Source organism: Aptenodytes patagonicus, chromosome 5 (assembly GCF_965638725.1).
Source record: "Aptenodytes patagonicus chromosome 5, bAptPat1.pri.cur, whole genome shotgun sequence".
Lineage (NCBI taxonomy): Eukaryota > Metazoa > Chordata > Aves > Sphenisciformes > Spheniscidae > Aptenodytes > Aptenodytes patagonicus.
In genome coordinates, this window is record NC_134953.1 from 40568586 (window position 1) to 40594428 (window position 25843).

The 25843-nt window shown below is 40.6% G+C and overlaps 1 protein-coding gene across 9 annotated transcripts in view; it reads left to right on the top strand.

The window, feature by feature from the left end:
• PCDH15 (protocadherin related 15) overlaps positions 1–25843 on the top strand; it is an 896179-nt gene that overhangs the window by 133630 nt on the left and 736706 nt on the right. For 8 of the 9 annotated variants that reach the window (XM_076339470.1, XM_076339471.1, XM_076339472.1 and 5 more), the window contains one exon: positions 15368–15617. The exons of the other annotated variant lie outside the window; for it this stretch is intronic. The gene's annotated coding sequence lies outside the window, so the exon portion shown is untranslated. The remainder of the gene's footprint in view (positions 1–15367; positions 15618–25843) is intronic. 9 annotated transcript variants of the gene reach the window in all.

Consider the following 25843-nt stretch of genomic DNA (forward strand, 5'->3'; position numbering starts at 1 on the left):
TCTTTTTTCTGAGCTGTTATTCTTAGATGCAAATACTATAAGATAGGGAAGAAACTTATTTTGCAGTTGGCGTTGCTGAAAGCACTATCGTTGTTTGAGAGTCAGAGTGGGAGAGGGGCAGTTAAGGGAGGGAGCTACCAGCAGCATGTTTGATTTGAAATGTTTTCCACAGTAACTTTTTGAATTTAGGAAGTTCTGTGAATACAAGATGGTTTAGGTAGGCAAGACCATTACATGTTTTTTGTTAAGTAAGCCAAGCAGAGAAAGTGTGTGAGCAGTGTGGTCCTGACACTCTAGTTGTCTGACTCACTATCAAATGATAGAGCAGCAGTGGCTGGTGGCAGTGGCATTTTAGTGGCTTTGGAAGTGTAAGATTGATTTGAGATCATTGTTTAAGGAGAAAAGGAAAGGAATGTGAGTTTCCCTGACATAATCTCGCGTATGAATATGGGACATAATGGCTAGAGTACATCTGGGCTTGGGGAATTTGCATGAATTAGTGTTGCAAGCAAAGATGGCATTTTCCAGTGTATGGTAGTAGGCGAGCTGATTAAATTGTCCCTGGACAATAAACCATAAAGTTGCTTGAAACGTGAAGGAATGTTTGTAGGATAGGTATATGAATAGAAAACGTGTGTGTATAAGAGGCAGGTAGTGTCAGCACCATAGTTAAAAAGCCTGTTCCAAAAAAATACCATAACTGCCAAAAGATCTTAATTAGAGCATCACTGAATTTCAATTGCCATTTGCATTTTAGCTTTCATCGACCTGCACTGCATGGTGTTTCTTCATCTCTGTCACCATGAATAACTTGATATGGCTTGGTCATTCAGGGGTACATTGAACAGCCTCCTTTGGTAACACTGCAAGAAGTGACTCCTGTTCTTTTTTTTCCCTCTCTCTCAGTGAAGGGTGAGAAATAGGCCTTATAACATGTGGGATGAATGGAATAAAAACTTTAGAGAACTGATCTGAAAAACTGAGGAAAAAATTCATCATATGCATACTTGATGTAGTAACGTGTTGGACAGGCAATCGAGAGAGATGCTTTCTTTTCAGAGAGATTAATGCATATTTTGAAGGAAATGCTTGCACTAATAATGAATTTATAATAGGTAAATGCCTAGATGTGAATTGTGTGGGTTTTGTAGTAATTTCCCTTCCATCATGGCATTTCAACCACGATGTCAAAAGGAAAAGTACGAGGGAAAGAAATGGCACAATTAGCAGTTAATTTAAAGTAACTAAAGTGTATTAGGCCCAGTCAAATGAACTATTTTATTTTTGTTCCTTGTTGTTTGTAATCTCATAAGTATGAGTCATTTAAAAGCCAATCTGGCTTGGTACAGGGCGTGCTGTTTTATAGTGTTTTCTCCTTGCCAGCATGAGCATTTCCTTGTTAATGTTTCACATCTGTTCTTTGTAATTTAGTGATTATGTGCAGGCCTCTGTGTCCTCCTTGTTTATTTTAAAAGGACTATGGGAAGCTTCATTTATGTGAGATTAAATCGATGTCTGTGATTTATTAAAGTTTGGGCATCCTGGACTGCTTCTTTGCTGGTCTGTGTAAATGGATATTTTTAGCAGACGATGAAAATGTGGATGGTTGGAGAAAAATAGTAATCTGCAGTTAGAATCAGCTGAATGTTTTAGAACTGAGTTGGCAAATGTATGCCGGAGACTTATATTGCTTTCTTATCAGTCATGCTCAGGCTCCTTGCAAGCATCTATGATATAGAATCATAGAATCATTGAGGTTGGAAAAGACCTCTAAGATCATCGAGTCCAACCATCAACCCAACACCACCATGTCCACTAAACCATGTCCCTAAATGCCTCATCTACACATCTTTTAAATACCTCCAGGGATGGGGACTCCACCACTTCCCTGGGAAGCCTGTTCCAATGTTTCACCACTCTTTCAGGAAAGAAATTTTTCCTCACGTCCAATCTAAACCTCCCCTGGCACAACTTGAGGCCATTTCCCCTCGTCCTATCGCTAGTTACTTGGGGAAAAAAGACCGACACCCACCTCGCTACAACCTCCTTTCAGGTAGTTGTAGAGAGTGATGAGGTCTCCCCTCAGCCTCCTTTTCTCCAGGCTAAACAACCCCAGTTCCCTCAGCCGCTCCTCATAAGACTTGTTTCTCCAGACCCCTCACCAGCCTCATTGCCCTTCTCTGGACACACTCCAGCACCTCGACGTCCTTCTTGCAGTGAGGGGCCCAAAACTGAACACAGTATTCGAGGTGCGGCCTCACCAGTGCCGAGTACAGGGGCACGATCCCTTCCCTACTCCTGCTGGCCACACTATTTCTGATACAGGCCAGGATGCCATTGGCCTTCTTGGCCGCCTGGGCACACTGCCGGCTCATGTTCAGCCGGCTGTCGACCAGCACCCCCAGGTCCTTTTCTGACAGGCAGCTTTCCAGCCACTCTTCCCCAAGCCTGTAGCGCTGCATGGGGTTGTTGTGGCCAAAGTGCAGGACCCGGCACTTGGCCTTGTTGAACCTCATACAGTTGGCCTGGGCCCATCGATCCAGCCTGTCCAGGTCCCTCTGTAGAGCCTGCCTACCCTCGAGCAGATCAACACTCCCGCCCAACTTGGTGTCGTCTGCAAACTTACTGAGGGAGCACTCGATCCCCTCATCCAGATCATTGATAAAGATATTGAACAAGACCGGCCCCAAAACTGAGCCCTGGGGAACACCGCTCGTGACCGGCTGCCAACTGGATTTAACTCCATTCACCACAACTCCCTGGGCCCGGCCGTCCAGCCATTTTTTTACCCAGCGCAGAGTCCACCTGTCTAAGCCGTGAGCCGCCAGCTTCTCTAGGAGAATGGTGTGGGAGACGGTGTCAAAGGCCTTGCTGAAGTCCAGGTAGACCACATCCACAGCCTTTCCCTCATCCACTAGGTGGGTCACCTGGTCATAGAAGGAGATCAGGTTGGTCAAGCAGGACCTGCCTCTCATGAATCCGTGCTGGCTGGGCCTGATCCCCTGGTTGTCCCGCACATGCCTTGTGAGCGCCCTCAAGATGAAACCGCTCCATCATCTTCCCCGGCACCGAGGTGAGACTGACAGGCCTGTAGTTCCCCGGATCCTCCTTCCGGCCCCTTCTTGTAGATGGGTGTCACATTGGCAAGCCTCCAGTCGTCCGGGACCTCCCCCGTTGATCAGGACTGCTGATAAATGATGGAGAGTGGCTTGGAGAGCTCCTCCGCCAGCTCCCTCAGCACTCTCAACAAAAACAATATGTTTTTGTTTTAGCAAGTATTCAGAGAACAAGCTTCCATTCTCTGGGTATCTATATTCACACAGGTACGGGGTATTCACGTCCAAACAAGAATACTTGCTATTAAATAGAAACCCTACTTATAACTTGATATTCTTGGCCATTCAGACATCCGTATGAAAGTGGCAACATCATGTAATTTAGGTGAGTGATTGCATATAATGATATGCAATATGAAACACCAAATGACCAGAGTGAACTCTGTTCAGTTGTGAAAATAAGTTATTTACCTGTTTTGTAAATGCTTTAATACCTTCTCTGACACTGAGGTGCTCAAATACACAAAATGGCAAGCATAATCAGATGACTTAATCATTACGAATGGTTTGACTGGAGCACATAATGATCTTTCAGGTGTTCTAGAGGAAGGTTTATTATTTATATTAGAGTAGAGCCAAGAAAAATAAATCTGGTTGTGGAGATGATACTTTGCAATTAAAATACTACACAAGACTGGAGTCTGATTCTGATCTCTGCTAAAGCTATCTGTATGACCTTCAGCAAATTAATTAGACCTCTAGTCAAGCCTAGAAATTAGATGCTGGGCTTTGAGAGCCAGGTGTCCTGAAAGGGAAGAACCTACATCCCCAGACAATCTGTCTCAGTTTCACATGTACTCAGTATTTATTCTTTTTCACGTGCTTGTGTATTTACATGTATATACCATCCTGTTGTTGCTGACTTGGGTGAAGATGTTCTGGCCTAGGGATTACTGATGTGAACAGGGAATTATTTTGATTGACAAAAAGGGCGAGGGGATATGCCAGCCCAAAAGGAGTTTACACGGCATTTGGGTGAAGATTGGAGCAAGGTTAAGGGGGTGTTTTGGGAGCAGAAACAAGGTATAGCAGTTGGCAGAGATTAAAGAGCACGGCTTGGGCTTGCAGGAGTCGGACAGCATCAGTCTGGAGCACTGCTGTGTCCCAAGAGCATCTGAGTGGATCCTGCTGCCCCAGGTGGCGGTAGAAATCACCAGTGGAGTCACAAAACAGTTTTCCAGTTAATGCTCTCTCCAGTGTTTGAGGCTGACCAGGGAAAACTGCAAGGCTGAGTGTGATCTTTACTTTTTTTTTTTCCCCTTCATACATTTGCAGTGTTTATATACTCACATTTCATATTGAATGCTTACAGTTGCCTCACAACCATTTTAAGCTCAAGATGGAGGGTTCTTCTCTGTTGCTCTTGGATGCTACTTGATTTTTGTGCCTTTCCGTCATTTTTAGGGTTCTTCACTTGAAAGGCAGATACCTGTGTGGCAGTATGAGTTTAGAGCAAGAATGTAATGAAACTTCCTCAAAAAATTCTCGCAGCCTCCACACACTCAGGCAGCTGGGGAGCCAGAGGTACAGTCATAGCGTCTTAGTCCCATATAACTTTTTCAGTCTCCTCTTAGACCCATGTAAACTCTTGGTATCTTGGAGCAAAGTTCCCCAGCCTAATTACAGGCCATGCAGGAAAATCCACTGCCTTCTGTTTGTTTTGAACCGTTGTCTGATGTGCCTCTAGCTCTGATCCTGAGAGGGACGGTGAGCACCAGGCTGGGCTTTCACCCTTTCCATCTCACTCTGGATTTGCTAGACCTCTGTCATCCCTCTTCTGAGTCATCTCTCTTTCTGACTGAAAGGCCTCAGCTTTCTTGCTCTTCCTTGAACTCTTTATAAATCTGTCATATCCTTTTTGAGGTGGGGGAGTCGGAGTTATCTGCAAGAAGTACGCGCTGTGGGTTTTATACAGAAACACATTTTTTCTGTTTTTTTTTATTCTTTAATTATTTAAATTTTTATTTGACTGTCAAGGAGTCTGAGCCAATTTTGTCATAGAAATAATAGTTGCAGGCCCACATTATCATTCCTGCACGTTAATATTCAGAACAGAGTCCATCATTTTGTATGTAAAGCCAGGATTTTTTTCTCCAGGTACATCACTCTACATTTATTCCTGTTGCATTCCATCTATCATTTTGATTGCTCAGTCACTGAAACATGGTAGGTCCATCTGCAGATCTTTGCAGGTGGTCCTCATCTTTACTGTCTTAACTACCTTAGTATCATTCACAGAATGTCACCTTCCTAGTCGTTCTTTTCCCAGATTAATTACGAATATGTTGAACAGCACAGCTCCTAGCTCAGCTGTCTGCAAGACTCCCCTGGTGAGCTGACTCCCCTGTGAAAACTTTGACCATTTAATCCTACCTTCTGTTTCCTATCTTTATAACCAATTACTTATCCATGCAAAGACCCTTTTTTTCCTCCAATATTTTTTTCAGTTTCCATAAATGAAGGCATTGTTGACTTTTGTGGAGGGACTCAGGTGGAGAGTTGCTGAAAACTGTCTGGCTCATAAGAATACAGTTTTTATATTATTGATGTAAGATAAATTTTTATTTAGTGATTGTGTCTTCCTTTAAAATATCCAGTATGCTTAGGGGTATAATAGCTTCTGGTTTATTGTATTTTAAACTCTAATATGTCTTGATTTCATCGTGTTTTTATGTTTTATGATTACAATAAAGGGTCTTGTATATTACCAATAAAAATAATTTTACATTTCCATTTATAGAGGGGCCGTTGACATCCTCCACTGTTAGGTACAGTAGTCTTATATGAAAGAGATTTAATTTTGTTTCTTATCCAAGTCGTCACATTAGATATACGGTGCACATACTTCTTCTATTCATGATACTTAATTTTTTTTTATACCTAAACTGACATTTAGATTCAAAGAATAAATTTACTTGGCTATTTCTCAATATCCTATGAGAGCTGCATCAAGAATCACATTTGAAGTACTGACATTTCCAGCAACAATAGCTGTATTGTAAACCCACTGGATATGTTGACAAAATCAAATTTTGTTAGGAAATTATGTATAAAAATTATTTGTAATAAAAGCAGGGAGAGGGACAGGCGTTAGCAAAGTACTGTCAATCCCACCCACTCAGAAGCTATACGAAATCCGGCATTTCTCTGCTGAATTGACTTAGTCATAGTTAATACTGGAGAAATGCCAGGAAATTATTTGAAATCTCTTTTTGAATCTGAAATGTGGAGGCACCAGGCAGAGGATTCCCTGAAGACAGTGAGCAGAAAAGCTCTCTGTGCAGCAGACAGAGAAATCATCATTCTTAGCACTGGTATATTTTTAGAGTCTCTCAACCTGGTGAATAGACTCAATATAGAATATATTAATTGCTGGTACAATCAGAACTATTGAGAAACTCAAGGTTTCCACTCATGATTAAGGGTGATTTCAATAATCTTCATTTTGATTATTGCTGTCAGAAATGTTTTATCAGTAAAATTCAAGTAAAATATCATGTAAACTATCTGTTTCTTTGCACCCAGTTGACTTTGAAATGTTCATGATCTGACTAAGTATTGTCAAAAATGTATATGATAAACCAGGTACTTGGACTAATAGAAAGGTTTGTTTCTTTAAACAGCTCCCACCTGTGGTGTTGCTCTGAATAAAAAGTGTTGAAGTCAAAGAACTGTCAGATTAAAGAGAACAACCGTGTAAAGAGGCGTAACATCCTCGGTTTTCCCTGCTTGGCATCTGCGATGCCTCTGCTCTGTTTACCAGGCATCACTGACTCAGCTGAGAAATGGGAGATTACATAGTACCCATTGTTCCAAGGAATAATCATAGGAACATACTTCTTAATCTTTAATATTTTGCGTACTTGTTAGCACTGACTGCTAAACTTAGAACCTTCAAACTTTGCACAAAATTTCTTGATGGGGGGAAAAAAAAAATTCCTACAAGGGATTCCAGTATTTATTTTGATTCATTGCATCTTGGATGAAAAGCTTCATTACCGAAAGTTATAGACAACTTTATGCGAGCTTGCAAGAGGTTAAATATTTTGGGTTTTGTTTTGAAATGTGATTTATTTATTTTTTCTTCATGGCTCCAGGTTAAACTCTTTTTTCTGAACTAAATTAGAAGTAGAAAACATACTAACAATGTTAAAGTTCAAATTCAAGTAGAATACAATAAAAATTGTGGAGTCCAACTTCTAGATTTCCATAAAAACTTTAGCTGACGTAACTTCGGTGTTTTGTGTTATACGTGGAACACAGAATCTGTCAGGCAACACATTTAACAAGGAAACCAGAGGAAATACTGAATATACTTGTGGTGCATTTCATGCTGTTCTTGAAAACTTAATTTTTACTTGTCTCGATATTTTTGAGATGGTCAGGTAGCATAACAAAACAATCATATATATTTGTGTATATAAGCCGTCCCATGTCCCTGTGTGTGCTCTTTGGAAATACTGTAATTTATTGCTATTTGTGAAGCAGAAAATCTGTGGGATGTCTAATGTATGGTTCTCGGAAAGCAATTCTGTTGAGTGGCAGAAAGAGAAGCTAGCTGGTTATGCCACTTCGGAAGTGCGTGTGGCTTCACAGCTCTTGATTTGAGTTTGTCTGTAAAATGGGTATATGACTCAGCTTACCTCATCAGTATCTCAAAGCTTATCCTGTAAGACATTTCAATATTCTTCAAAGAAATGTCTGAAATTTTTAAACATAAAACCGATGTTGTACAATGGACTTAGATTAAAATACAAGCAGATATTCAGGTGTAGAACATGTTGAAAACTAGTTACACCTGAAAATCTTTTTCCCCTGCCTTAAATAACTTCATAGACTGCCTGGAGTTGGTTATTTTTAAACTGTACCCTACTAGTCTGGACCAAAACCACTGTCATTAAACATTTAAAGACCATGAAGACCTTGATAAGTTTGTGGAATAAATGATAGTGGCATTATCTGCTCTATCTGAAGGACACATCTGTGACAGATCACTTTAAGCAGACATGGGGTGTTTAACTTTTTTCTAATGTCTCCTATCACACACAAAGAGCAACAGGACTGCAGATCCTGAAAAAAGTGGGCTGTAGAAAGCTTTCTTCATTGCTTTAAGACTTTTTAAATACATCAGGTCATGGGATTATTGTGGTTTGATGTAACACCTGCCTCAAGGCAATGTAAAAACACAATATGTTTTTAATACTGCTATGGATTATATATTTCAATACACCATATTTTCATAGATGTCTTGGTGACACTGGAAGAGATGGATAGTAAGAGGTAGAATTAAGTGACAGCATACCTATTATGTGCATCCCATATTTCAAGCCAAATGGTCAGGCTGATGTTAAAGAGCTTTGTCAATGTCTTGCTGATATCCACTGTGTTACTTTCTTTTTCTTTCTTTTTCTTTCTGTTTTGCTTTTTCAGTATTGCTGTTTTGTCTGAGGATGTCTTTTGGTTGTGCAATTAAGAAAACAGTGATTTTCAACAGATACCCTCAAAAGCTTACAGTGTAGGTCTGGTTTTCAAATCTCTGCTAGGGCCAGAATTTGAACCATTACCTCACATATGTAGTTTCATAATATATGATGTGCTTCGAGGAATTTCAGAATCTTCCTGATGAAAATTTTGCCAGTAATACTTATTTTCAGAAGTGTGGAAGTTAGGAAGACAATTCCTATGCGTAGCAGGCATGTGAACAGAATTCTGCTTCAGGGAGTAGATCATAGTTGTGGTTACAAAACTTGGCTCTGGACTTGGAGTTAAAATGGAAGAAATAACATAATGGATCTGTCTAGTCTCAGCTGCTGCTAGCTGCTGTTTACTGTATTAGCTGCTCCTTTTCTGCAATCCCCGGTTCAACATCATCTCCATTTTGGTAATTAACAACTTGATTATTTCAAAATACACTAGTCCTAGCTAACTATTTTAACTATATTGACTGAAAATACAGCTATTGTTGGATTTTTAATTTTTTTTTTACAACTTACCATTGCTATAGTTGCACTGAATGGTAGGGTAAGTCAAACATTAATCAAATAGATATATTCCTTTTTGAATTCTTTGGGGAGTTAAATGTCTGTGGTGCAGTATTGATGAAGCAGTATATCATGGTGGGGAGAAACTAGAATCTGTAGTTGGTATAAATGAATAATGTTAATTAAGAAATCAAGTATGCAGATTTGGCTCACCTATAAAGAAAAATAAATCATTTGGCATTTTTCTGTTAATGAAGAATTTTACATTAAGATGAAAAAAGACTTGGCGTGAAGCAGATGTATTAGTAATGAGATGCAGGCAGCATTCTGGGGGGAAGAGTTCTTGCCAGAACATACACCCGGAGAGGAGAACAAATAGTAGATACAAGAATTGAGTCAGAAAACTCTGCTCCTTGAAAAGGTTTCTTTTCGTGTAGCTGCTACTCTTTGAATTTGGATACTGTCATGCAGGTTCTCCTTTTGATCCTGTGCCCATGTATATTACTTTGTTCCATCTTCAAACCTGCATTGCCAATGCTAGTATCACATCAGAGGGAGCCAGGTTGCACTTTCAAGCCCCGGATGAGGTTTGTTCAGGAGCTCGGGCTTCAGACCTTTGTGTTCCAGCACAAACTGAAGACCTCTTCAGAGCTCCTGGTGTAAATCTCTTCAGTCTCCACCTTTCATACATTTCCCAAATCGTGCTACCCTAAGCGATACTTCCTAGGACTGGGTTGACTCTCAGCTGGAAATAGGGCATACTTCTCGGCATCAGGAGGGGCCCCAGTTCTCCTCCTTTTCACTTAGTGAAGCCAGCTGCCTGCAAACAGAGAGAGAAGGTGTGAGAGCTTCCCGAGGACTAGAGACGAGTGGGCAGAGTTTGCTGCCCACGGGTCATGAAACTGCATGGAAGCAAGGATCTACCTGGGAAGATGCAGTGACTGGACAGAGAGCTGTGCACATACTTTACATTTACATTTCTTTCTCCTTCCCTATTTACTTTGATCTTTCTCTTTTTGAAGAGTTAATTAGTCTAGTTGTTCTCATCAAGTTTGGCTTTTTTGCATGTGTTCAAATATCTTTCAGGCTCCTTTGGGAGGCTGACTATAAGGGAATAATCTGGATGGGTCCATCTTAAAGTTACAGGCTTTGTTTATTTTTCATATTAACATTATGTTTCTGAGCAGGATAACAATTGTTTGTTCTGTTCTCAGTAAATCATTCCATTAAAGCTTTGTTTTCTTGATTTGAAAAACAACCCTGGGTTTCTCACCAAATGAGGTTCACGCATTCGCATTATGAAACTTTCAGTCCTTTTTACAGTTGATAATGTCTGAGAAAATAAATCAGTTAAAGGTTACCTGAAGTACTGAATTGTGCAGTTTTGTTATAACTGAATCCAGGAGTGTCACCAGGCTTTAATGAGGTGATTTGTCTCTACCAGTATAGGGTTGTTCTTTGTAATTTATATTCATGAACCTTTTACTTAAAAATTGCTCAAATTATAGTACGTCTTCCCATAGGAAACATCCTCATTACAATAGCTAACTTCATATTAGAAAAATAACTTCTGCTGTTTGGACTATGTTTTTTCGTATACCGTTAGCCAGTTGTTAGGAAACATGCTCTTTGACGAACCTTGGCAATTCTCATCCTTAAATTTTAGAGTTTTAATTTGGTTTCAGACAATTTTTAACATATGTATTAGTTTTGTAATGTAAGCACTAGTTAAAAATGATTCTAATTAATACATGGAATGTTAATTAATGTATGAAATGAAACATTCTATACTGTATTTACTGGGGTCCAACTATACCTGAACCCATGTATTTCCCATTCATTAGCATCACTTAATTTATGTTTTGGGAACCCCAGTCTGCAAAGTTTATAGTGCTTAAGTTAAGCACAGGCATGATTTTTTTTTTTATTTTTCTTTTCCCTCCTGACTGCTGTGAAGTGAGTGTGTGAATTTTTTATTCTCCCTTTTAGGAAGAATGACCCCACTTTTGATTTTTCTGATACTTCAGATATTTCAGCAGTCCTTATTAATGAACTGAAGGCCTTTATATCCTGGACATGTATTTGATGGAAATATGAAAGGGTCTGACAGATTGTAATTTGCATCTTAGTCATGTAACAATATTTAGTGTTTTTCTTAAGATCACACCTTCTGGATAGAATCATAGAATCATAGAATCATTAAGGTTGGTAGAGACCTCTAAGATCATCGAGTCCAACCATCAACCCAACACCACCATGCCCACTAAACCATGTCCCTGAGCGCCTCATCTACTCATCTTTTAAATACTTCCAGGCACGGTGACTCAACCACTTCCCTGGGCAGCCTGTTCCAATGTTTAACCACTCTTTCAGTAAAGAAATTTTTCCTCACGTCCAATCTAAACCTCCCCTGGCACAACTTGAGGCCATTTCCCCTCGTCCTATCGCTAGTTACTTGGGAGAAGAGACCAACACCCACCTCGCTACAACCTCCTTTCAGGTAGTTGTAGAGAGCGATGAGGTCTCCCCTGAGCCTCCTTTTCTCCAGGCTAAACAACTCCAGTTCCCTCAGCCGCTCCTCATAAGACTTGTTCTCCAGACCCTTCACCAGCCTCGTTGCCCTTCTCTGGACACGCTCTAACACCTCAACGTCCTTCTTGTAGAAGTTTAGTTGGTTGCATGAGAATCTTTCTGCCGAGACCTCTGGGAAGTTGAGCAGGTGGATCTAAAAGTTTCTGTAAGACTGAGAAATTATCAGTGGTTGCTCCAAAGAGACAGGAGTTGGATGTCCTCACATCCCTTCTGCCCAGGGCATTGGTGGAGTCTGTAGTGCTGGTGGTTATAGATTCAGTCTTAGATTTAAGTTTTTGTCTTTCATAGACTATTGCTGTATTAGAGAACCAGGTACTGTGTTAAAGAAATGAGCTAATGAGTTACTGCTAGTAAAAATGATTAAAGTGAGGTAGTAAATACTTGTCAGATGTGCAGTCAAATAGCTGTTGCATTTATGTCAGCTGAGAAGCAGATTCCCAGCCCCTTTGTAGTTGTGATTGTACTACAATTATGTCACCCCTTTCATTGTGAAAGACTGAGCTTCTAGTATCGTTCTCTTCTTTACTGATGTGGTCCCTTGGCAATTGCTCTTCTGAAAACTTTTCAACCTGTGGACTTTGTAGGCTGCTCTTACTCTTTTCTCTCCTGTCCAAATTCCCTAAATGTCTTGCGCTAGTATTCAAGGCCTTTCTTGACTACTTCCTTGCTGAACCAAAACCTTTGAGCCTACAGGTAGACAAGATGGATCAGAAGGGGAAGTCTGGTGGATGAAAATAGGGAAGAGGAGAATTTTTTTGAACAAATGCCTTAGCATTGCAGCCTTTCTTTCCTCCCTCTCACACATGCATACACACATACTTCTCTGGAAAATAGAAGAAAAATATGTCTTCATGTAGGTTTAAATAGAGAAAACGCCCAGAATCCAGTGTTCCTGGAAAAAGTAATTAAATTTCTCAATTTTTTATATGTTTGGTGAATTAAAGGAGACTTTCAGATACTTTGTGTCAGGAAAAATACCAGGAAGGTCTATGTTTCTCCTAATTCTTTCCCTTTTGTTTGTTCCTTTTCTTACAGGCCAATTTAATAAGGCAATTTGGTAGTCCTGCAATTTGAGAATCATAATTGACTTGATCTTGTTTTTCATTTTTTTAATGGATTTTCCCCTCTAATACTGCTTTTCTCCCCCAGTCCTTGACATATTTCTGAGAGTTCTTACTCACCTTAAAATCTTTCATTAATGTTAGCACACTTGAGCAGTGGAAGATTGCCAGAGATGTGAAGGAATGGTGGGCTAAATGTCACTTGTCTGGAGAAAAGGTTCTGTGCAATTTGTGGTGGTGTTTCTTTTTCATAGCACTGATAACCAGAGGATATTGGTGAATATTTTTGATGGAAAGTGAGTCTTGGAGAGTCAGCCTTTTTTGGGGAGAGAATCTTTCTCTTTGAACTGTAAAACATTTGACACAGAGGTGATAGATGCCTGTATATGTACGTGTGCATTTTGTACAAAGGCTATCATCAAAGAATTTTTTTAAGTTAGGAATTCAAACACTCAGAAGTTCTGGATGTACCATTACTTTTATTCTTCCCCCTTTGGTATTAAGCCTAAGGCAGGAGCCTTCTGCAGCAAAGGAATGCGATTCCAGATGGCTTCATGATAAATATGTACAGCAGAGGTGAATTAGGATTGCACCAGTAACTATAAATCTGATGTTTCCACCACCTTGACAGTGAGACTTCACTTCTTAAGTGTTCTTTTACTGTATCTCTTTGTGTGTAATTTTGTTTAAACTTTAGAAAAGCTGTATTACATACTGCTGAATATATTTAGGAGTAGGATCAATTTTCTCGTGAACTGTTGTTGAACTTCATGATTATTAGAATTTTAAACATATAAACGGTGGTTAAGGGATATTGTGTGTTACTCAAGTGGCTCCAATTTTCTTTGCATCAAACAAATGGGGATTATTATTCTTCAACACCAGCTCCTTAAACAAGTGTCTTAACTCATCCCTATGACAAAGAATTAAAGACCTAATTTCCTGAGTATCTACTGAAGGTTTATAGCAGTTTTAGCATATTTGTGGATCTAAAGTAATTTGGAAGCTGAATATTTGTTTCAGGCATGATTTCCTGCATGGTTAAAGGAGCTCTACTGTTCTACCCTTCTTCCCTACCAGCAAAACTCATCACAGGTTGTGTTGCTAAGGTTTTCAGCCATAGCATTGCACAGTTCTCTTTCTCAGCCCATTTAGACCAGGGCTTTTTTCTTATTTATCTATGAGAAGCGTTGCAAATCAATTTTTTTTTTCATTAAGAAAAAGAGATTGAAAGAAAAAGCTCATTGGCCCAGTTCATCCTCTGCTCCTGCGTTTGTTTGTACAGCACCTCTCTGCTGCTCAGCTCGAGGCTTCTGTGCCCGCTGCAGCTCCCCAGGCTTGCAAAACCCACTGCTGTAGTGCCCTAGGGAGGGGCTGCTCCTTACTGTCTGAGCTGTGCCTCAGGTGGTAGTGTCCTGATATGGAAAGAAGTAGTGCTCAGGTGATGCTGTTTCATAAAAGAAATTGCAAGTTGTAATAACTATTGGTTCAGCGTACTCTGTACGTGTTCTTTACTTGCAGACCATATAATGCGTAGATGTGATTAGCCTCACTTGACAGGCTGGGTGTATGTTAATTCATCCTCGACTTTGCTGTAATCACTGCTGGTGGTTTTGAAGTGCAGCTAAAACTTACCTATTCATGGCTGCTAAGACTGCAGATATGCATCACTGTGCCATTTGCCTGTGGTATGTGTGTGAAGCACTGTGGCTCAGCAGAAATCATTAGCTGCGCATTAATTGGATGTTAAAAATGTATTAAAGTATGTTTCACTTAGTTTTTCCTGGATGAAACTATTACTATTTCAAGATGCATATTTTTCAGATATTTCTAAGAATTTTTAACTCATAATTTTCATGTGTCTATTACCAGTTTCATTAAAAAAAAATAATATTTAAACAGAACATGTCTATTTTCTTTAGTATTTTTGAAATGTCTCCACAGAATGATCTTTACTCTATTTAAAGTGCACTTTTGTTCTGGTGAGAATATACAAGAAATGTTCCCGTTGTGTTTTCTGTGTTCTGATGTATGCTGTTGGACATCTGTTTAATATCAGTTGGGGTTTACTGAAGAAATACAGAGTTTTAAGCTGTAATTCATGAAAAGTAGTAAGAGTTTGGTTTTTTTTTTCCCACATCTGAAAAACAGTGCACTGAGCAGAACACTTTTCTATAAAAGTTGCAAGGATTTTCATAACAGCTTACTGCTAGTCTAAAATGTCTAGAAGGAGAAGAGATTTGGTTGGGGGAGAATGAGGGCCAAGTCCTTTATTTGATCTTTAGACTAATGACGGTTTTACAAGGCACTTCCCTTGGAATCATTCAGGCTAACAAGTTCTGTGCTGAGCATCTGCTCTGTATCTGAGTTATCCTGTACCTAATAATCTGATACCAGATCTTGTTTTCTCTTCTGAATTTTCTTCCCTTTTCTGAAGGTTTTCATGCTTTTGAAACAGTTTTTCAGTAATGACCTGAATTCATGGATTGTCTTACTTCTTCAGATGGCTCTGATTGATCATTCCAGCTTTTGATCTTTTATTCTCACTCTGGCGGAGTGATCGGGGTCTATGAAGCTGACCACCACCCTGTGCTTATTCTGACTTTCTCTTCCTCAGAGCTGATGCATGGGCTTCTTACCAGCTTCAGCACAAGTAACATGCTGAACACTGTGGAGAGGGAGTAAAAGAAGTGAGCTGCTCTATGGATAATGCACTGGGTTCTTCTGCATATACATAGAATAAGGTCCAGCTAGCAAGCCAGAAGCAAGAAAGCCGTGGTAGAAGAAGGTTGCTCAGAGAAGCAGAAGGGATATAGTACCTTCAGCTGGAATTTTTACTGGAAGCTGTATCCGTCCAGGATTGAAAGGTGAGATTTTCTGTGGGTTTTTTATTTAATTTTTGGTTTATCTGTTAGATTCAGGAAAGACTTTTAAAAAAAAAAAAAAATGTTGATTTGTCTTTAATACATATCTCTATGAAAGTTTATCTGAAGAAGCATGCATATTAATTTGCTTTAGTTTGGTCACTTTACTTAGAATTTGGTTTTAGGGCACTTCTGGTGATTGAACAAAAATTTCCAAGGAGATGACTCTTACCTGACAGCTTAGTGAAGAGAACTGGAGAGGTGCAGAAACTGAATAAAATGCTTCAGAACTGGAATGACAGAAAGGAGCATAACAAGATCCTTGGTAGGAGGCTGAAATCAGACAAACACAGAATAGAAACAGAGAGTAAGTACTAAGTATTGGAAAAATAGCTTGAAGATTAGATCAATTATCCTATTACTTGGTGCTTTTAAATCGAAATTATATAGAATTCAACAAATACCACCATGGGGCTAGCTAAGACACTCTTAACTATAGTTTGCAGGGGATGTCCAAACAGATGAAGGCAGCATTCCCTTCTAGCCTTTTCTTATCTGTTTGAAGTTGATAGAAAGCATTGTTTACATGGTTTAAATTGTGGTGTATAAAATTATAGCTGGCAGTTAGAGGTGAGGAGGAAGGACCCGGTAAGGATATACTCAGATAGAGAAACCATTAGGAAGACAGTGTGAATTGTCTTGTGTGCGTTAGAAACTGTTCCTCTTGTTATGTTTTAAATGGGAAGTATGTGATGGTGGAAGGCACAGTGTGTTGAAGGGGAGAGGGAAGAGGGCAGAGAAGCATGCCAGGTAGAAATAAAGTGTTAGGAATGGCACCATTCTGAAATGTTGACCTAATTTTGCATTTCACTGGTAAAATAACCTTTTTCTGGAACCACTGACAAAAGGTAGGTATTTCATGTTAAGTAATTTTCTAAGTGTGACATTTAAGTATTTGCTCATCGGGTGGTGGCCTGAAAGGCTGCTAACGCTGCTCTGTGGGGAATGTGTGTTATTAAATGTTATGAAAGATTTACGGTTTGTGTTCTTGATAATCTCAGTAGTACAACCTGAGCTTTATTTGTGGTATCATCTAAAACTTGATGTAATTAATTCCAGTGCATGAGATTACTCTATTCACATCTATTTCCCTTGTCAGTCAACCTGATTAATTAACTTTCATGCTATTGATTCTCTGTGGGATATATGAATTATTATATTTTTTTTAAATTATAAGTACTCTTTTAGCACATGCTGTCTTAGTTGATATTCCTTCTGCTAAGGTTTGTCCCGTGAACCTGTTAGGTCTAGCTTATAGACAAGAAAAAATACCATGGATGTTTTTTTATTATTGTACTTGTGCTTTCAGTTACAAAGGGTAGTCAAACAACCTGTTAGTAGTAAACGCTGACTGATTTGTGGCAGGAGTAGAGCAGCAACACCTTCTCAGCATCGTGAACTAATGAAAGCTTGTATATGAAATTTAGCAAGTTGATTCTGTTGTCTGGTAGGTTAATGTGCTAGGTATTATTTAGGCAGTAAATGTCTTTATTTTTGTGGAGGAAACAAGGTTAGAATTGACCTAGTTAGAAAGTTTTAGGTTACTTCCTACGTCAGTGTTTTAGCAGTATGTCTCAATAACATTCATTTGCAAAGTCAAGTGATGACACAGGAAACCGAAAATTCAAACTCAACTCAGGCAGATCTTTATTAATATTGTACGTTTAACTTAATTTTGTAAAGACTAACTAGGATTAAAAGTATATCAAGGCTATATTTGTTGGGCAAAATTACAAACCTCAAAGAATTCTGACATGTTATTGAGGTTTTTCTATTTAGCATTAAGTTGGTTTTTTTCTTCTAAGTTTAAATTTAAAGCAGAACATTCAGAAATAGGAAAGAAAGTTTAAAAATATTTATTTTGTTAAGCACTAAGTATCAACCAACCCTAAAATATGAACCATCCCAACCAATTCAACAAATCGTTCTGTATTGTTTTACAAAGAGAAGGCCATTCTCATGAGCTTTCGTTCTACATATTTGCTTCTTAAAGTAGAATCAAATTCCCCAGTTGTTCCCCTGGATTGGACACTGCTCTTAAGTTTAAAATAAATTAAAAAAAAAAAAAAATCTGATTTTTCAGAAGCATTTTTCTCAGCAGTTGCTCAGTTCATTACTGAATGGATAGTACTCTCCTGTCTGGTTGTAGATACTAACTAGCACATCTATTCAATCAAAACCAGGGTGTCAAGGGAAATGCTGCAGTCTTCACAAATGTGCTTTAGGAGCTGGGACTCAACTTTCCACAATTTGTGTTTGCAAGCAGCATGACCGGTACCAACAAGACTTTGACCATTTTATTGAGAGGGATGATCTTGGTCCATAGGTGCCATCTGAGAGCAAAGAGATAAGATTCCAGAAATACTGTCTTATTAGCTGTATCTTTCTGCATAAGTTACAGATTTTTATCAGTTCCTTTCTGTCATTACTATGTGGATGTCCGAAGGGTGGTGATCCCCTTTTTGTTCTGTATGTTTGTTTTTGGTTTTTTTTTTTAATAAAAAATGGCTTTTCAGTCTCTTGCTCTTAGCGTTTGAGGTTACTTTCTCCTCTTTGATCCAGCCTAAAACCAAAACAAAGCACAAAAAACAATGAAAAACCCCTGGTGTGTCACCCCAACTTCCTAACTGGTTTTGCAAGAAAATTTCTATTCATTTTAAGTCATTTTGGCTAGTTGTATTTTCAGTCTGCTTTGAGCTGAGTATTTCTGTATTTAACGGTTACCCTTTCTCCACCATTGCTTAAGAATAGAGTAAAAAACGCCAAACCCTGTGTATATGGTGAATCTGCTTTTATATTTCATTTTTGGAGTGTTTGAGAGAGGAACGTCTAGAGTCTAGGACACTTGCTGCTTTTTATTTCTAGGGAAATACAAAGTGGCAGAAGAGTTCTCTGCAGCACCGAAGTGGTTTGGCCTGCCAGCATGCTGCTGGGGGTTGTGCTGTGCTGGGTGCAGTCTCTTGGGTCATTATTTTCTGATCAGGTTGCAGCACTGCAAGCAAGATGCAGTGAAGTCTGCCTGTGTGTGTTGCAGAAAGCTAAGGGTGCTCAGGCCTCGCTCAGGTCTGTTTTCAAGAGCCAGTTCACAGGCGTTAATGCTGTTTCTTTGTGGGGTGTTGGATTATGTTCATTAGGGAAAGGCAAAGGAGTTTGTGGATAATGGTATATGTTTCTGAAGATTGGAGGAATATAACTGGTAGAAGGTTTAACAAACCCCAAGAAACCAAATCCAAGATGGATTTTGAGTAAAGGTCTTTATAAGTATTTTTCTTCTGTTTCTTTTTTGGTTATGATTAATACTTACATTCAATTTTTCCTCAATATAAGATGCTTCCTAAGTAAGATGGTTTAAGATGTCATGGCAAGTCCATATCTGTATGAAGTCTCTCTGAAATTTTTTTTTCTTCTCCTGGGCATTCCTTGCAGAATGTATGGTGACTCTGTGAACTTAATCTAGTTTTTATGCTTTCTTTGTGATGATGTTTTTAGTGCCAGAACATCTAGGTTACATCACAGGCGTTCCAAAAAGGTTCTTTCAGGTAGACTTATTGTTGGTACTGCTCTTATTTATTAGCACACCGGTGCAAGTAAAAATGATACTTCAGAAATTGAGAGTTGTAGCAAACTCCTAGAGTAATTCTTTTCCCAAGTGTTTTGTGGTGTATCCTTATACAGTTTGTATATATTAAAAAAAAAAAGGTGAAAAGCAATTATGTTAATCCCTAAAATGAAGCATTATTATAATAAATATACTTCTTATAAATTTGCTGTTGATGCTGTTTTTCAGTCATGTAAATAAAATGGTTTTCTTGTGCCATGCTCAGCCATACTCTCTTTCAAACGCTGGCTGGATTGTTGTGTTGCGTTAGCATTACCTGTGGTTAGCACTTCAGTCATAGGGGAGGTTTGTAGTGGGAGTTACATGAAACAAAATAATTATATTTTCACATATCTGATAAATTCCTTAGGTAAAGCTCTGGCACATGGAACCCCTGTTCCTGATGTTCACATTTGTATTGCAGTTCAACAACAGTTTCGAATTACAATCTTTTGTGGGTGCATTAAGCTCCCATTTAGTTGGTGGAAAATCTTTGTGCCCGCTGTAGGACATTACTGTCCTATCATTTCTAGTGTGACATAGCTAATATAGGTTGCAATTGTGGTGATGGCAGAAATACGGAAACCCTTATTTAATGCAGTGTATTTGATGACCCATGGTTGCTGTTTGATTTTATACCACTGTTGCGTTCATGGGTACTGCGAGAGCTCTCTCACTTGATCTCCCTTATATTCTCTCACTCTCTTCCTGACTACAGTTGTAAACTACAGGGGCAAAAATTTCCTGTTACTTCATTTATATGTAGCAACTTGTTTAGTGTGGAACAGACCCCACCTGTATGCTCAGCATTCTGGTTTTGTCCTCATGTAACGTTTCCATGAAATTTGTTTCCCAGGAAGTACCTCTCTCCACAGCTGAACCAGATTCTGTTTCAGCTGTGGAGTGGTCCTCATTGTAAAGTGGATACTTTTATAGTTATTTTGCATAAAATTACTTGCATTATTTTTCATCCTTTCCCAGATGCTTTTTTAGTCTCAGGTCTACTCTACCAAATGTAGTAAATGAATTCCAAAACTCACAGTCACTGTTTTCTTCCATCCTCAAAATAAAAGCCATCACTTACACTTGAGGGCAGAAGTAGCAGCAAAATTAGACTCTTCCTACTTATTTAGCGTAGAATGATAGCTGGAGATGGCTGTTCTACCTTCAACCAGTTTCAACTTCTAATTTAAATAAACAAATAAATAAATCCAGCCTTTGGATATGGAAGCGCCTTATTACTACTTTCATCCCTAATTTCATTGAAAAAGTATTTAAAGAGAAAAATCTGCTATGAATACTGACCCTTTTACAGGCTTGAGGAATGTAGTTTCATCTTCAGTTGGTTATAAAAACCTGTATTGGAGAAAGCATCCCAAATAACAGATGATAGTCTATTAGTACTGCATTTACTGGCATATAGATTGCACACCTCTTCCCACTCCCAAGCTGGCAATCACTTTAGATTTACATACAGATTTCCTGGAAACTTCTTATTTCTTAGCAATGGCACCTATGCTGATGTCCGGAAGCTTGATTTGAATCAATAAATGTAATGAGTAGTAAGATTAATTCTCCCAGCACTCCAAAGTCTTTTGGCAGTTGCATTAAACTTTCAAATCTCTTATAAATTTCTCAAGCAAATTTATTTAGTGGACTCAGTTTATGGCTTCCTTGGACAATGTAAGAATGTAATAAAAACATGCTTCAGAAAAAAGGAGGGATGGTGGAGGAGCACGTGACCAGTGCCACCCAACCCGAAGTAATAGGATCAGCAAAATGCTGTCAGCTGTACATTGTTTCTAATGTGCTTCATTTAGAAAGAGAACATGTAGTGAACTCAGTTTAAGGGATGGGAATATTTTTTGCTCATTTTTCTTTTGTCTATGCAGAATAAGCTGTTTTATCTTTTCTTTAAGGAAACTTACTATATCATGCAGAAAAAGTCAGATGTAACCAGATAAAGTGGCATTACAAAAACTGACAGAGATTTCATCTTTCAGATATTTCAAGGATTATTTTCTCTCTCAAACAGCTGAAAATTATCAGCTGTTAATCCAGCCTGAAATGGTCAAATTTTGACTGAGTCACAATGACTCAGTCTTTCCGTTTTTTGTTTAAGTCCACAGGTGGTTCTTGAGTTGTGCAGGAGAGAAAAGTAGGTCTTTCTGAGTTGAAAAAAATACACGTGTGGATGAATTGGTTTGACAATATGCTGCTTTGCATATGTAAAATAATCAGTAGCAGGAGACAATATTCAAAATCCTACTTTTATTTAAGCAGCTGTGGTGGTTAAATAATGGATTTAGCATGTCATACTGCATGAAAGAGATTAGATGCTGATAGCTCTGAAGTTTTACAGTCTCCTGTATGATATCTAAATTATCAAGAACAATTGTTGCTTCTGTTACCTTGTAATAATATTCTTCCTTTAAGAGGGAAGATTATTTACCCATTTTTTGCCAACAGAAGAGTTGTATTTAGCATAAGAAAACTATTGTGGAAAGCTACTGGCTGTGTATTAACTGAAGATAATTGTGGTCAATGTGACTTGGCCTATCATGAAGAAATTTCCTGGTTTTCCTTTGAATGACACAGTTCATTATGCAGGACCTAAAAGTTAAAGCCATCTCAAGAGATTAGGTAATTAAGAAGTCAGTTTGTGATGGAACAGGCAGTGACATAAGCCACACTACGTAGGCAGTTATTACCACTGCACAATAAACTGCTTAGTCCAAGTGTATTTTTCCACCTGAACATAATCTGAGACTTGGTGTTAATTAACTGTCAGGTTCTGTTGGTGTAATCACATGCACATTCTTTTTCTGTTTACATACATATATATACACCTGTAAGTAGGTGTGCAGGTAGTTTTTTCAGCACAGGTAGTTTTTTCATCAATCCTGCCGGTCAAAGGGAAGGGGTTTGAGAGGGCCAGTCAAATCTGGCGAGTCAACAAATGGTTACGGGACTGGTGCCCCAGCCAGGGGTTCGGCTACTTAGACCATGGGACTCACTTTGAGAAACCTGGTCTACTGGGGGCTGACGGGGTCCATCTGTCAGAGAAGGGGAACAGCATCTTCGGTCATAGGCTTGCCAAGCTGGTGAAGAGGGCATTAAACTAGAGATGCCAGGGGAGGGGAACCTCAGTCCATCCCACTCCTACCAGTTTGATGCCAGTGCCAGCAATAGATGCCCAGAACCTGGAGAAGGAACACAGGTCAGCAGGAGAACACCTGAAGAGCAGCACAAAGGAACTCCAGCCAGTAAGACAGCTTCATCGGGGGCCCAACTTAAATGCCTCTATGCAAACACACGGAGCCTGGGGAATAAACAAGAGGAGTTAGAGATGTGCGCACGCCTGCAGGACTACGACCTTATTGGCATCACGGAGACGTGGTGGGATGACTCCTATGCTTGGAGTGTTGGGATGGAGGGATACAGGCTCTTTAGGAAGAACAGGCAGGGGAAACGAGGAGGGGGTGTCGCCTTCTATGTCAATGCCCAGCTGGAATGCATGGAGCTCTGCCTGGGGATGGATGAGGAGCCAACCGGGATCTTATGGCTCAGAATTAAAGGGAAGGCAGGGACAGGTGACATTATGGTGGGGGTCTGCTACAGGCCACCCGACCAGGAAGAGTGAGCAGATGAGGCCCTCTATAGACAGAGAGGAACAGCCTCAAGCTTGCAAGCCCTGGTCCTCATGGGGGACTTCAGCCACCCCGATACCTATTGGAGGGACAACGTGGCAGGGCATAAGCAATCCGGGAGATTCCTGGAATGCGTCGATGATAACTTCCTTCTCCAAGTGACACAGGAGCCAACGAGGAGAGGTGCTATGCTGGACCTTGTTCTCACCAACAAGGAGGGGCTGGTGGGGAACGTGAAGCTCAGGGGCAGCCTGGGCTGCAGTGACCATGAAATGGTGGAGTTCAAGATCCTTAGGGCACCGAGGAGGGCGCACAGCAAGCTCACTGCCCTGGACTTCAGGAGAGCAGACTTTGGCCTCTTCAGGGATCTGCTTGGCAGAGTGCCATGGGACAAAGCCCTGGAGGGAAGAGGGGCCCCAGAAAGCTGGGTAATATTCAAGGATCACCTCTCCTCCAAGCTCAGGAGCAATGCCTCCCAACAAAGAGGAAGTCAGGCAAAAACACCAGGAGGCCTGCATGGATGAACAAGGAGCTCCTGGACAAACTCAAACACAGAAAGGAAGCCTACAGAGGGTGGAAGCAAGGACAGGTAGCCTGGGAGGAATACAGAGAAATTGTCTGAGCAGCCAGGGATCACGTTAGGAAAGCTAAAGCCCTGATGGAATTAAATCTGGCCAGGGACATCAAGGGCAACCAGAAAAGATTCTATAGGTGTGTCGGGGATAAAAGGAAGACGAGGGAAAATGCGGGCCCTCTCCGGAATGAAATGGGAGACCTGGTTACCCGGGACACGGAGAAGGCGAGGTACTCCATGACTTTTTTTTGCCTTGGTCTTCACCGGCCAGTGCTCGAGCCTCACCGCCCAAGCTGCAGAAGGCAAAGGCGGGGACTAGGAGAATGAAGAGCCGTCCACTGTGGGAGAAGATCAGGTTCGAGACCATCTAAGGCACCTGAAGGTGCACAAGTCCATGGGACCCGATGAGATCCATCCAGGGGTCCTGAAGGAACTGGCGGATGAAGTTGCTAAGCCAGTATCCATCGTATTTGAGAAGTCGCAGCAGTCCGGTGAAGTTCCCACTGACTGGAAAAGGGGAAACATAACCCCCATTTTTAAAAAGGGAAAAAAGGAAGACCCGGGGTCACCTCTGTGCCTGGGAAGATCATGGAACAGATCCTCCTGGAAGCTATGCTAAGGCACATGGAGGACAGGGAGGTGATTTGAGACAGCCAGCATGGCTTCACCAAGGGCAAGTCCTGCCTGACTAACCTAGTGGCCTTCTGTGATGGAGTGACCACACCAGTGGACACGGGAAGGGCTACAGACGTCGTCTATCTGGACCTCTGTAAGGCCTCTGACAGGGTCCCCCACAACACCCTTCTCTCTAAACTGGAGAGGTATGGATTTGATGGGTGGACTGTCCGGTAAAGGGTGAGGAATTGGTTAGATGGTCGCATCCAGAGGGTAGCGGTCAATGGCTCAATGTCCAGATGGAGGTTGGTGACGAGTGGTGTCCCGCAGGGGTCCATATTGGGACCGGTACTGTTTAATATCTTCATCAATGACATAGACAGTGGGATCAAGTGCACCCTCAGCAAGTTTGCAGATGACACCAAGCTGAGTGGTGTGGTCGACACTCCTGAGGGATGGGATGCCATTCAGAGGGACCTGGACAAGCTGGAGAAGTGGGCCCGTGTGAACCTCATGAGGTTCAACAAGGCCAAGTGCAAGGTCTTGCACCTGGGTCAGGGCAATCCCCCGGTCTCAATACAGGCTGGGGGATGAAGGGATTGAGAGCAGCCCTGCCGAGAAGGACTTGGGGCTACTGGTGGATGAAAAGCTGGACAGGAGCCAGCAATGTGCGCTCACAGCCCAGAAGGCCAATCATATCCTGGGCTGCATCAAAAGAAGCGTGGCCAGCGGGTCGAGGGAGGGGATTCTGCCCCTCTACTCTGCTCTGGTGAGACCCCACCTGGAGTACTGCGTCCAGCTCTGGGGTCCTCAGCACAAGAAAGACACAGACCTGTTGGAGCGGGTCCAGAGGAGGGTCACAAAAATGGTGAGGGGGATGGAACACCTCTCCTATGAAGAAAGACTGAGAGAGTTGGGGTTGTTCAGTCTAGAGAAGAGAAGGCTTTGGGGAGACCTTCTTGCAGCCTCTCAGTACTTAAAGGGGGCTTATAAAAAAGGTGGCGGCAAACTTTTCAGCAGGGCCTGTTGTGACAGGACAAGGGGGAATGGCTTTAAACTAAAGGGGGGTAGATTTAGGCTAGATATAGGGAAGAAATTTTTTATGCTGAGGGTGGTGAAACACTGGCACAGGTTGCCCAGAGAGGTGGTGGATGCCCCATCCCTGGAAACATTCAAGGTCAGGTTGGACGGGGCTCTGAGCAACCTGATCTAGTTGAAGATGTCCCTGCCCACAGCAGGGGGTTTGGACTAGATGGCCTTTAAAGGTCCCTTCCAACCCAAACTATTCTGTGTTTCTATGAATCTGTGTATATTTGTTATCATTTGTGCTGCATATTTGCATGGACTATAAATATCTAGAGATTTTGTTTTTTTCTATATGGTTCAACTAATTCTAGAAATACACATCTCACAGGTTGAAAATAATTGAAATTTTATGCCTTCCTTCAAGTCTGGCATTCATGCCATAGTAGTTTTCAGATCACTGCAAGGTATTTATTATAGCATAAGATCTCCAAAAGGATATTGTGTGCATTTCTTCCCTGTAGATACTGTGGTATACTATGATGAAAAAGATAACACACAAAAATATTAATAGAATAATTCTGATGCTTATTGTTATTTGATTGTCTGATGTTTCTTTGTGGAAGGAGAGGACAACCTGATGGCCTTTCATTTATTTAATTAGTTATTTTGCCTGAAAAATGTATACTGGACGTCTGTATATTATGAC